Source organism: Lactuca sativa, chromosome 1 (genome assembly GCF_002870075.4).
Source record: "Lactuca sativa cultivar Salinas chromosome 1, Lsat_Salinas_v11, whole genome shotgun sequence".
In the NCBI taxonomy this organism is placed as follows: domain Eukaryota; kingdom Viridiplantae; phylum Streptophyta; class Magnoliopsida; order Asterales; family Asteraceae; genus Lactuca; species Lactuca sativa.
In genome coordinates, this window is record NC_056623.2 from 58,346,878 (window position 1) to 58,361,147 (window position 14,270).

Here is a 14,270-nt window from a genome sequence, read left to right on the forward strand (position 1 = left end):
TTTCAAAGTACTTGAAAGTTGAAGCCATTATTGATCTTCACTCCAAGTAGTGAATACAACCAAAATCTCTATAATGTGCACTCATACATATCTACATGGGCAATAATCAGTAGCTACTAGCAAAACTATGATAACTTAAACACTTACTAAAAAAACAGTGACTAAATACGTACGAAAAAAAATCACATGGGATTATGATGTCACATGTTTAGTGACACAATTTGTTAAATAGTAAAAAGATAGAGTTTTGTTTCAGCCTTATAAAAATGTGAAACATTAAAAGTATAATCTCCTTGTCCAGTAATCAAGATGTGTAAGAGGTTGTTTCAAGCTCTCGTTAAATCTGTTTCTAATTGAAACCATATTGTTTGATTATATATTTGTCTGATTGTGTTGACTGTTATCAGAAACCATATTATTTGATTATATATTTGTCTGATTGTGTTGACTGTTATCAGAACCCATATAATTTGATTATATATTTGTGTGATTGTGTTGACTGTTAAAACTGATCATTCTGCTATTTTGTTCTATTTGATGCTGATTAAAATTTATCTATTTGATAAAATATAAGAATAAAATTGATTGAATAGTTATACAAAATCCAAGAATTATACCATTGTTACTCTAATCCAAAATGTGTAGTTAGCATTAGAATCTAAACAAGTCAATATGGAGGTAACAAAACAGAAAAAACAAGAATTGTCAATGGATACTCATTGACATTGACATTCCTCTCTTTTCATATGTTTTGGCTACCATTTGTATCAACGATTATATGTTTCCTCAATATGTAATTGGAAGAGATCGAGTAAGAGCTTCAAGTGGTATTTCAAGTTATGGCCGATTGGAATTGGAATCCTCTGTTGAACACGACTCTTTTATATGGGAAACAACAAGACTTTTATTAAGACACTTAAGGAGAACTTACACTTTGTGAGACTACTACACACTTTGCTTTCTTTGAGGCTTTCTTGGATGGTTTGGAGCAAATGAGCTCCATACCTATTTATAGGCCTCATAGGAAGGTTCTAGATACTAGCATACACTTACTACATACTAGATAATTCTAGAACTATCTAACATACTCTACATGCTTCCATATGTTTCTAGAATGTTCTACCATGTTCTGGAGAGGTCTAGGTTGCTCCAGTGTCTTCTAGAATGATCCATATCCTTCCAGGGTCTTCCATGTCGTTCTAGAGTATTCTAGACTCTTCCGGTATATTCCAGAGTCTTCCATAGTCTTCCATAATGTTCTAGAATCTTCTAGAGCATTCTAGAACAAGCTAAAGTCTTCTAAATAATATTTGTTTTATTGGGCTAGTGATGATCTTTAACACTCCCCCTCAACACTAGCCCTCATTCTTCGTACCATGTTAAGCTGACAGCGAAAACCATCACATTTTCCAGTACTCATCCCTTTGGTGAACAAGTCTGCTATTTGGTCATCGGTCTTGATCTGCCGCATCTCAATTTCTTCCATCAAGACTTTTTCTCTGATAAAGTGATAATGCACTTCCACATGCTTTGTTATAGCATGAAATACTGGATTTTCTGCCAGCCGAATTGCAGATTGGTTGTCACAGTGAAGTGGTACTGCATAGTCAACTTTTTGATGTAAGTCCTCCATTAGGAGTACCAACCATGTACTTTCTTGAGCTGCTACAGCCGCTGCTTTGTACTCCGCTTCCGTGGTTGACAATGATACTGTTGGTTGTCTTTTACTACACCATGATATTGGTCCTGACCCAAGCTTGAACACATACCCAGTGGTTGATCTTCGGGTATCATGGTCTCCTGCATAGTCAGCATCACAATCTCCAACCAACTTGCAGTCTTCTCCTCTTTTATACAAGAGACCATAGTCAATTGTACCTTTGACATATCTCAAGATCCGTCGGGCAGCATCCAAATGAGGTTTCTTCGGACTTTGCATGTATCGACTCATAACTCCAACTGCATAAGCAATGTCAGGCCGAGATAAAGTTAGGTAGATAAGACTACCTACTAGTTGTCGATACATCGTTCCATCGTCCAACTCTTTTCCTTCATGAGCACATATCTTGGCATTTGGCTCTATTGGTGTTGATATTGGCTTACACTCCAACATGCCAAACTTTTGAAGTATATCTCTTGTATACTTTTGTTGGCAGAGGAACAACCCTTCCTTTGTACGATCAACTTCTAACCCCAAGAAGTGTTTAAGTTCCCCCAGCTCTTTCATTTGGAATCGCACTGATAGATTTTCTCTTGTTTGATGGATTTCTCTTTCGTCATCCCCGGTGATGATCAAGTCATCCACATAAACCAACACAATTGCCAACTTCCCTTCTTTTTCTTTGATGAATAGGCTTGAGTCTGCATGTGCAACTAAATAATCACTTCGGGTAAGAAATTCAGCAATCTTACCATACCAGGCTCTTGGTGCCTGCTTCAATCCGTAAAGAGCTTTTCTCAACTTGCACACATGATTGGGATTAACTTCATCCTCAAATCCCTTTGGTTGGTTCATGTAGATCTCCCGATCTAATTCTCCATGCAAGAAAGCATTCTTCACATCCATCTGCCATAATTTCCAGTCTTTACTAGCTGCAAGAGCTAACAACACCCGTACAGTAGTTATCTTCGCCACTGGACTAAATGTTTCATCATAGTCCAATCCATATTGTTGTGAGAACCCTCGAGCCACCAGACGAGCCTTGTATCTCTCAATTGATCCATCTGGGCGTCGCTTTATTTTATAAACCCACTTGCAGGAAATGGGTTTTAAATCTCTTGGTCTTGGTACTAGTTCCCAAGTTTGATTCTGCTCTAAGGCTGTAACTTCTTCTTCCATCGCCTTCTGCCAAGCTTTATTCTTAATTGCTTCTTCATATGTCTCCGGCTCTTTAACACCGTCTTCTAAAATGGCCGCATTAGCATACTTGGGATTAGGCTTTCGGATTCTTTCCGTCCTTCGAAGTTGTGGAGGCGGCGGCTCCATTTCACCGGCATCACTTGTTTGAGTTACTTCTTGCTCAATGACATCAGTGTCGCTCGGATCTTCAGGTGTATCAACACTTGACCAAATATGTGCAGTTTGCTCCCCCATCTTTTGTTTTAAAACTTCTTCAATATTTTCCGAGTCTGGTAGTACTTTCTTCTCTGATGACCACCATGAAGATGCTTCATCGAACACTACATCTCTTGAAGTGTAGCATCTTCCGCTTGTTGGATCACAACACCTCCATCCTTTTCTTTGATTGTCATATCCAACAAATATACACCTGACTGCTTTCTTGTCAAACTTGCTACGTAAATGACTAGGTACAAATACGTAGCAGATGCAACCAAATACTCGGAAGTAGCTAACAGTAGGTTTCATGTTCCATAGTGTCTCAAATGGTGAGATGAAACCTAACCTTGGTTGGGGAAGTTTATTGATCACATGGGCAGCAGTTTGCATTGCTTCAGCCCAAAATCTTCCTGGGACATTCTTCGCGTGTAGCATGCTTCGACAAATTTCTGCAAGATGTCGATTCTTTCTCTCAGCTACACCATTTTGTTGAGGTGTGTTGGCACATGTGAATTGATTACGTATACCACATTCTTTTAGATAGCGATTGAATTCTTCTGAGGTGTATTCTCCTCCATTGTCTGAGCGTAGACACCGAATCTTCTTTCTCACTTCTCCTTCGACCGTTGTCTTGAATTCTAGAAACTTTGAGAATGTTTCAGATTTTTCTTTCATGAAGAAAACCCACACATATCTCGAATAATCATCAATGAACGTCACCATGTACCGCATCCCGCTAACTGATGTCTGCTTGACTGGAAAAGCAAAGTGTGTAGTAGTCTCACAAAATGTAAGTTCTCCTTAAGTGTCTTAATAAAAGTCTTGTTGTTTCCCATATAAAAGAGTCGTGTTCAACAATCTGGTATCAGAGCAAGGTTTCTTGATAGTGAGAACGAGTGATTCTCGTTGTATCGTGAATAGTTTGTGACTCTGCAAGTTTAGTATCGAAACTAGCTTGTTTGGTATTACCGAGGTACTGCCAACACGATGGGTGATCTCCAAGTCGTCGGAGGAATCAAGAAACTCAACAACAACAACTACAAAACGTGGGAAACATGTATGAAGTCCTACTTACAAGGACAAGATCTATGGGAGGTCGTTGGTGGAAGCGAAACTACGCCACCAGAGGAAGACGTTAATGGTGCTTTGCGCAAATGGAAAATCAAAGCAGGCAAAGCAATGTTTGCCTTGAAGACCACAATCGAAGAAGAGATGTTGGAGCATATTCGGGATGAGAACACCTCGAAAGAAGCTTGGGACACGTTTGTGACGCTTTTCTAAAAGAAGAATGATACGAGACTACAACTTTTGGAGAACGAGCTATTATCAATCTCACAACGTGACATGACGATTTCTCAATATTTCCACAAGGTGAAGTCGATATGTCGGGAGATTACTGAACTAGATCCGCAATCCATCATTACAGAAGCTCGAATGAAGAGGATCATTATCCATGGACTGAGGCCGGAATATAGAAGCTTTGTTACTGTTGTACAAGGATGGCCTGTTCAACCATCACTTGTAGAGTTTGAGAATTTGTTGGCCAGCTAAGAAGCTATGGCTAAGCAAATGGGAGGCATCACGCTGAAGAGTGAAGAAGAAGCACTCTACACAAGTAAAAATCAGAGGAATTTCAAGCCACCTTTTAAAGAAGGATACGAAAATGCTGACAAAGGGAAGAGTCAGCCAGGAACCTCACAACCATGGAGATCTCAAAAGACCGACAATAAGAGTTCTCGGGGGAGGAGGTTTGAAGGCAACTGCAACAACTATGGACAGTGGAGCCACATGTCCAAGGATTGTTGTTCAAAGAAAAAGTATGTGGAAAGCAATGTAGTAACTTCCAAAAAGGAAGTAGAGGATGAATGGGATGCTGAGGCACTATGTGCTATAGAAGAGGATAAGACTAAAAGAGGAAGGCTAATGTTTGTGGATGCCAGGGTAAATGGAGGATACACCAAGGCATTGGTAGATACAGGTGCATCCCATAATTTCCTTGCTGAAGATGAAGCTAAGAAGTTGGGCATCAAATACACCAAAAAAAATGATTGTTGAACACGACTCTTTTATATGGGAAACAACAAGACTTTTATTAAGACACTTAAGGAGAACTTACACTTTGTGAGACTACTACACACTTTGCTTTCTTTGAGGCTTTCTTGGATGGTTTGGAGCAAATGAGCTCCATACCTATTTATAGGCCTCATAGGAAGGTTCTAGATACTAGCATACACTTACTACATACTAGATAATTCTAGAACTATCTAACATACTCTACATGCTTCCATATGTTTCTAGAATGTTCTACCATGTTCTGGAGAGGTCTAGGTTGCTCCAGTGTCTTCTAGAATGATCCATATCCTTCCAGGGTCTTCCATGTCGTTCTAGAGTATTCTAGACTCTTCCGGTATATTCCAGAGTCTTCCATAGTCTTCCATAATGTTCTAGAATCTTCTAGAGCATTCTAGAACAAGCTAAAGTCTTCTAAATAATATTTGTTTTATTGGGCTAGTGATGATCTTTAACATCCTCTTTATCATTCTAATTCCAATTCCATTATCTCTACAAAATAACATCTTTACACACTTTCTACAATATATTATATGTAGAGAAAGAACACAATAAATGAAAGCTTATTACTCATTTCTATCAATTTCCTCTAATTTGTTCATGTTTACTACCTTATTTTAATTTAACTTTAGATAAACCGTATTCAATTCCCCATAGACAGAGAAACATTGTATTGATTCAAAGTTGTACATTAACGTATGATTTGATAAGAATCTAACGGTGAATTTAACTCAATATAATGACAGGAACTTAGTATCAACTCAATATACTTGATCGTTGCTGTAAGCTCTTTGTACATTAGTAGTTATATAACAATAAGAACATACAAATTATAATGGGTAGGTCTTAGGTGTGTCACTTGAAATTATCAACAATACTTTACTAATTTAAGTTTTATCAAGTCTATCTGACCATTTTCTCCTTACTTGCATACGATCGGCTTCTCAACTACTTCTTTAGGTAGGAAAGATGGGGCCTCATCAAATGCCTGTGGTTTGTAATCTTTAAACTTTTCAATATCACATTTATCCATAAGTATTTTGGCAATCACCTGTAGCACAAAAGGTTTCTAATCTCTTAAATATCTTGCTTACCAAGTAAATATAGATCAAAGAGAAGAATATAAACTCAAGGTTGTTAAGATCGGGATTCTAAGTAGAATCGTTTGTGGGTTTGCAAGATCAGGATCGGATCCTAAGATCCCACAAAATAAAATATAATTTTAATTTATAATTTTAAAACATGAAAAATATTTCAAACATTCAATTTTTCGTTCAAAATTTGTAAAAACTTCAAAATATTCATAAGTCACAACACAAAATGATAAACGGTAAATTAGCAAATGGTAAAAGACATAAAAATGGTAAAAAAAAATTCATTTGCAAATATATATATATATATATATATATATATATATATATATATATATATATATATATATATATATATATATATATAAATAAAAAAATCATGGGAAGGTAGGATCGGATCGGATCCCGATCCTACGATCCTACCTATGATCTTACGATAAATACGATCTGTTTACGATCCGACTCGTTTTTTATACCTAGGATCATAGGAGGCGCACAAGTCCCGATTCTTTATTCATCTCGGGGCGACGAAGATGTATGGGGACCTTCGTCCAGATTATTGGTGACCCTGCATGAAGTGAGATGTGACATGGTACGTCGAGCGGTGCTTGACCTGCAGGAAGGTCAAGGCCGAACATCAGAGACGGCATGGCAAGATGCAGCCGTTGGATATTCCACTGTGGAAATGGGAAGATATCACGATGGATTTTATCACAAAGCTTCCCAGGACCGCGTGTGGGGTGGATTCGATTTGGGTCATCGTGGATCGATTGACCAAGAGTGCTCACTTTATCCCGATTCAGGAGAGCATATCGGCCGTGAAATTGGCCGACATCTATATCAGGGAGATCGTGGCGCGGCACGGGGTGCCAGTATCGGTTATCTCGGACAGGGATGTGCGTTTTACTTCCAGGTTTTGGAAGAGGTTTCATGACGAGTTGGGCACTCGCTTGCATTTTAGCACCGCCTTTCACCCGCAGACGGATGGCCAGAGCGAGCGGATCATCCAGACTTTGGAGGACATGTTGCGGGCATGCGTGTTGGATTTCAGTGGTAGCTGAGATACCTACCTTCCCTTGGCCGAGTTCTCCTAGAACAACAGCTACCACGCGAGTATTGACCGTCCTCCATTTGAGATGTTGTACGGACAGAGGTGCAGGACCCCGATATGCTGGGGTGAAGTTGGCCAGAGAGTCATGGGGAGCACTGAAGTGGTGCTCAAGACGATCGAGAGGATCCAGCAGGTTCGGAGCATGCTTCAGACTGCTCAGAGTCAGCAGAAAAGCTATGCCGACAAGCGCCGATCCGACCTGGAGTTCCAGGTCGGGGATATGGTTCTCCTGAAGGTGTCGCCGTGGAAGGGCGTCATTCGATTCAGGAAGCGGGGCAAGTTGGGCCCAAGGTTTATTAGGCCGTTCAAGGTTGTAGCCCGGGTGGGCAAGGTGGCGTATAGGCTGGATCTGCCAGTCGAGCTCAGCCAGATCCACAACACTTTCCATGTTTCTCAGTTGCGGAAGTGCCTAGTGAACGATTCAACAATAGTGCCGTTAGAGGATATACAGGTTGATGACAACCTGAATTACATTGAGCGCCCAGTCGCAATCCTCGACAGGAAGTCGAAGGATTTGAGAAACAAGAGGGTAGAACTAGTGAAGGTGCAATGGCAGCACTGCAAGGGTTCAGAATGGACTTGGGAGCCGGTGGACGAGATGATGGAGCATTACCCCGAGCTGTTTCAGGATCGAGCAGCAGACTTCGATGACGAAGTCTAAAATAAGTGGGGGAGATTTGTAGCACCTGGTTCCTGGTACGTAAATCTTATTTGAGTATTCTCTTTTCTTTTAGCCTTGGACTCGGCGAGTCATAGGTCCGACTCGCCAAGTAGAGTCGGGACCCGGGACATGTTTAAGTTGGCGACTCGGCGAGTCGATATTCCGGACTCGGCGAGTCACCGCTGCTGGATGAAACCCTAAGTTTCAGGGGTTTGCACCCTATTTAAGCCTCATGTCCCCCCCAAGCCAGCCCCCATTCACCCTCAGAGCTCCCAGCCCTCGTTCAAAGCTTATTTCCTTGAGAGTTGAAGCATTTTTTTGTGTGTTCTTGAAGGATTTGAGAAGGAAGTGGAGTAGATCAAGAGGAAGGGAAGGAAGCCAAGCATCTTAGTGTTCTCTCAGTGATTCCTTTGAGGTATAACCTGTTTTCCCTCTGATTTTATGCTTATTACTCCATTAAGTCCTTCTTGAGCCCTTCCCCAAGCTTGTATGTGCAATAAATTCGTAATAAGTTGAATGGCCTTTAGATCTAGGCATGATTGGGCTCCAAGAGCTCAGATCCGTTGCCTTTATGGACCCATGTTGCTTGTTCACCCTAGATCTACTCTTTTGGTGCATTTTGAACCCTAAAACTCTCATTGGTGAATATCTACAAGTAAAACTTTACGTGTTATTCATGCTCTAGGAACCCGAATCTATGAATGGCATGGACTGGAATCGAGCAAAACCGCGTATTTAGTGACTGCATGGCAACGACTCGGCGAGTCGTTCATCTGACTCGGCGAGTATGCTTGCGAGTCTCCGAGTTTGTCCCCTTTTTGTAGTATCGAGTGTGAGCAGTGAGTCGGGGTGCGACTCAGTGAGTTGGAAGCCGAGCTCATCCATGAAAGAACTCGGCGAGTCATTGCCTTGACTCGACGAGTTCAAGGTAATCTCCTTAGATCAAGAACAGACTCGGCGAGTTGTTCATACGACTCGGCAAGTTGTTCATACGACTCGGCGAGTCACAACATAAATTGTTCATCGGATGAAGACGAACTCGGCGAATAGGATGAAGGACTTGGACATCAGCTTAGAAGGAGAACTCGTCGATTCAACGCCCGACTCGACGAGTAGAGACGGGTTGCAGAACAATTGTTTGGACAAAGACTCGGCGAGTTGGAGAGCCAACTCGGCGAGTCGGGTCAACCGAAAATTGACTCTGGCCTTGACTATTAACTTGACCAAGGGTATAATGGTCAATTTGCCTGAGGGTCAGTTAACAGTGTTTGATTGAGTGTTTTGTGGGAATGATAGCCGGGGGATTTCTGGAGCAGCGGTAGCAGCAGACAGTCAATTCCCACACAACCCAGCAGCTACTTCGAGGTGAGTTCTCCTCCCAGTAGGAACGGGTCTAAGGCACCAAGGCCGACCCGTGTAGACGAAATGTTAACACGAGAGTGTGGGCCGAGCCCGTATCCCTTGGTTTAGTCGATTATGATATACGTGCCAGTATGCTAGAGTTGTCCATACTTGTTGTCTTTGTGATACTTGTATGTTATGGGTTAGCGGTTGAGTGTGGGCAAGGCCCGTATCTCTCCGAGGGTGGACTGTGGGCTAGGCCCGTATCTCCCAAATAGTAGAGTGTGGGCGAGGCCCGTATCTCCCGGCTAGCGAAGTGTGGGCAGGGCCCGTATCTTCATGAGTGTGGGCGAGGCCCGTAACTCCTAGCTGAATGTGGTATGTTATATGTTTGTATGGTATGTGGTACTATGGGAGAACTCACTAAGCTTTGTTATAATTTTGTATTTATTATAATTTTGTATTTTTAAATAAAAATATATAATAAAAAAAATTGGGCCCTGTGCAGCTGCCCACTTTGCCCCCCCTCTAAGCCCCCCATGGATTTTATGATGGTTCAAAGTTGGACAAAAAAATCTTAGAAGTGCTGAAATATTATGCAGTAATCTTAACAGCACCTGTTTAGGGTTGTATAACTCAGCCCAAACTTATCCAACTAAGCTATTTTTTTATTCTAAAACATAGACAAGACAGTGGACTACAAACTAGAAAAAAAAACACCTCATTCCGAGTTAGTATGAAGATTTTATGACGGTTCAAAGTTGCACAAAATATTCTAAAAAGTGCTGAAATATTATGCAGTAATCTTAATAGCACCTGTTTAGGGCTGTATAACTCAGCCAGAACTTAACCAAATAAGTTATTTCTTGATTCTAAAGTGTAGACAAGACAGAAGACTACTATATAGAAAAAAACGTATCATTCTGAGCTAGTATGAAGATATTATGATGGTTCAAAATTAAGAAAAAAACTAAACAATGGTGAAATATTAGACAACATCTCTAACAGCCCCTGTTTAAGGTTGTATAACTTAGCCATATCTTTACCACTTAAGTTGTTTTTAATACTAAAGTGTAGACAAGACAAATGACTACAATCTAAAAAAAACGCCTCATTCCGATCTCGTATGAATATTTTTTGATGGTTCAAAGTTGGAAATGACAATCTAAAAAATCTGAAATTGTATTTTTTTTTTTTTTGCTTTTGTACATACAACTGAAGCACAAACAGTGAGAAATTGCAATCTATCATATCATTCAACACTAAACTACAAGCTTCAAACACCAGATTTCATATATAGCAAGATTCAAACATGTATAAAGAAGAGATTCATATAGAATTCAGAAACAAAATTCTTGAACTAGAACTCAAAAACATATTTCATAGCAAGATTAACAAGAATCATTTAGTCATACCTTGAATTGAAGAATGTGGTGAAAAAATCGACAAGAATAGGCAACCCAGAGATCGTAAGGTCGTGAGGCTGTGTGAAGTCGTGAGACTCGGTGAAATCGAATATGCAGTAGGGTAAACAAGAAGACAACATGGGCCGATTGCATGAAATTGGGATGAAATCTTTGAATAAAATCCGATTGCATGTACCTAGGAGGGTTCAAATGGGGGTGAGATTGATTTCTTCGCCTTTTTTTTCCGATTCTCGTCCTATGCGTGTGTTTTATTTCTCCCCTTTTCTCTATTTTTAATAGGGAATTGTTTTGATGGAAAAAGAATTGATTTATTTCTCAATTCCTTCCTTTTTTATTAACCATTTTTTATTAACCAAACAAGAGAAAAGGAATCAATTCCTTTTCTCTGATTTTATTTCCCTGTACCAAACAGCCCCTTAATATTGATGTTCGTTGTGATGATTGTAACATCAATGTCTTCTTTGACTTGTAATAACATTAAATGGTTGTTTAATATGTTTTTAGTGGATCTAACAAGAGGTTGGGTTTGATTATGTTAGATTTTAACTCTAATGTCCCAAAAATATTAAGGTAAAAATTTTATTTTTTTTAATTCAACCATAAACATCATTTAATCATTTCAATCATTCAAAAGTATATCAGAGTAAAAATAGTTATTAGAGTGCAGTTCCAAAATCATACAGCGCAGAAATATGGGTGAATGCGTTGCGATCAAGTCGGATGCTTCCCTCTCGAACCGAAAGTACCTGAAAACACTTTAAACATAACCGTAAGCACAAAGTTTAGTGAGTTCCCTCAAAATACCACATACCATACATATCAAACATGCAATAGGTCATGCCCAACAGCCATCGAGCCCCGCCCCGCATTGAGCCCCGGTCAGAATAGATCTACCTGTATCATGTGATGGGCCCGCCCGACATACATACAATACATACACACATGCATGGTCATACAAACAACTAGCATACATATAACCATAATACATGGGTCGGCATTGGTGCCTTTGACCTGCTAAGCATTGGGAGAAATTCACCTAAATCCGCTGATAACCAAATAACTGCTCAGGTCGCTAAACCGGATAATCTCGCACTAACTAACAATAAATACAACCATAATTAATAATTAAGATAATACCCCACGAACGAATCAAATGTTCCAAAAATGGGCAAAAGACCATTTTGCCCCAAATAAGTCTCAAGCCAATCCACAATTAACCTAAAATCAACATGTCAAAAAATGTCAATGGAATTCAAACAACTGAGTACGCCCAACGTACTCAATTTATACCCAGCGTACGCCACCTTTGGCTAGTACGCGCTGCATATGAGCTGGTTACACCCAACGTACTCCACAACACTCCAATCTCACCATTAAGTGCTTAAATGGTTAAGCTACTAAGTCTTCTTCTAAAATATAATCCTAAATAATGTCTTGACACATAAAGTTGGAAACTTTACTCCTTTGCATGTCTTAATGGAACCAATACTTGTTTTTATCTATCTAAATGCATAATATGAACACCAACTCTTGCATGGTTCATCAAAATCCCTCAAGGTGACATTTTTATGACTTAATGACCTCAACAAAGACCAAATATGAGGCTCAAAGGTTCTGGAGTAACTTCTACTCACAAGAACCACAACCATGGGACCAAAACATGACAAATCATAACCCAAACAAGATCTTCAAGAGAAAGACATCAAGATCAAAACTTTATACCTCCAGAAGATAGATCAATGTGAACAAAGTTTGGATCTAAAAGCTCCAAGGCAACCAACACTTCTCCAAAGAGCTCCTTCTTCTCCAAGATGCACCAAGAATACTTCAAAGCACCCAAAAACCTCAAGGATTTCACAAATGGAGGCTAGGGTTTTGTATTTAGGGTTAGAGAGGATAGAGGTTGAATATAAAAATGGTTCCCAAGAAGTTAAGGTGTTTAAAGAAGGTCCAAGACCCAAAACTAGGGTTTCGGTATGTTTATAAGCATTGGCGGAGGGAGTACATGGATAAGGTACATGCTCTGTCCCCCTCAACATTTCTAATTTATATACATTACATCTTTCAACTTTTCCAATTTATATACATTACTCCCCTCAACATGCATTAAATTCATAAATATTACTTCGAAACAATTGCATATCCTTTATCAACATAGAATAGAGTTACCTTAAAATAAAGGATTTACTGTTGAAACAATTGCTTTTTGACAGCTACTCACATTTCTTATATAATTTTTACTGTTAACACATTGATAATAAATAATAAGAAATTGATGATATTAAGTCTTATAAAATCATATTTTATAAAACACTTATTTAATAATTTATATATTTTTGTGTTTTCTTGTCATGTAAGTAATATTTATCGGATGATAAGTTGTGATTTATTTATTTTATTGACTTTGTTGGGATGATAATTTTTTACATATTTTTTGTTAGTTTTAATTTTATTATTGATAAAATAGCTAATTATTACTTTTAGGTTTATTTTTATTTTTTCTGTTGCTTTTTATCATTAAAAATTTTGATTTGGACACAGTAGTTATGCATATGTTAATATTTTTAGATCTTCAAAGTATGTATTATTTTTTATTTCAAATTTTCCTTAAAATTATAGAGTATATTACGTTATCCGATTATAAAATATAGGTTAACCTTATTATGATGTAAGTCCCTTCATTGTAAAATCATGGCTCTACCCCTCTGTATAAGTTTTGAAACGTAAGTTAAAAGTTATAAAAGCATTAACCGGGAGGTTTTGTAAAATGATGATGTTTTAAACAATATTTTATAAAATACATACAATAACTAAAGATTTTTAATTTTTCCTTAAAATTATAGAGTATATTATGTTATCCGTTTATAAAATATAAATTAACCTTATTATGATGTAAGCCCCTTCATTGTAAAATCCTGGCTCTGCCTATCTGTATGAGTTTTGAAACGTAAATCAAAAGTTTTAAAATCATTAACTGGGAGGTTTTGTAAAATGATGATGTTTTAAACAATATTTTATAAAATACATACAATAACTAAAGATGTTTTTTAGTTGTCTTTTTACTTGGCGTTGGTATGGCTGTATTTTTGTACTTTGTAATCTGATACTCTTTTTCTTTCAGCCTCCCGCGGGTGTTTTTTTAGAAAAAATTTATGTCGTGAAGAAAAAAAGAGTAAATATTAGATCATTTACAAAATTATTAGGTTAGTTGGTGTGGCTTCGGGAACAGATTTGACATTCTTGGCGAACACCGGGTCGAGGTCGAGGCATGTCGAGCTCGGCTCAACAATTCGGCAGAGAATTACCGATGAGAGAATACCATTTCATTTTTTACCATTTATTATTCAAATTTCATTTTCAAAAAATACTATCTTTCCAAAAAAAAAAAAAATACCCAATTTAAAAAATATAACCGTTTTTTTTCTTCAAAATTTTAAATTTTAAACCCTCAATTTTCAACTATAGGTACCATCATCCCTATTCACTCTTCACCCCATTCAAATCTTATTAA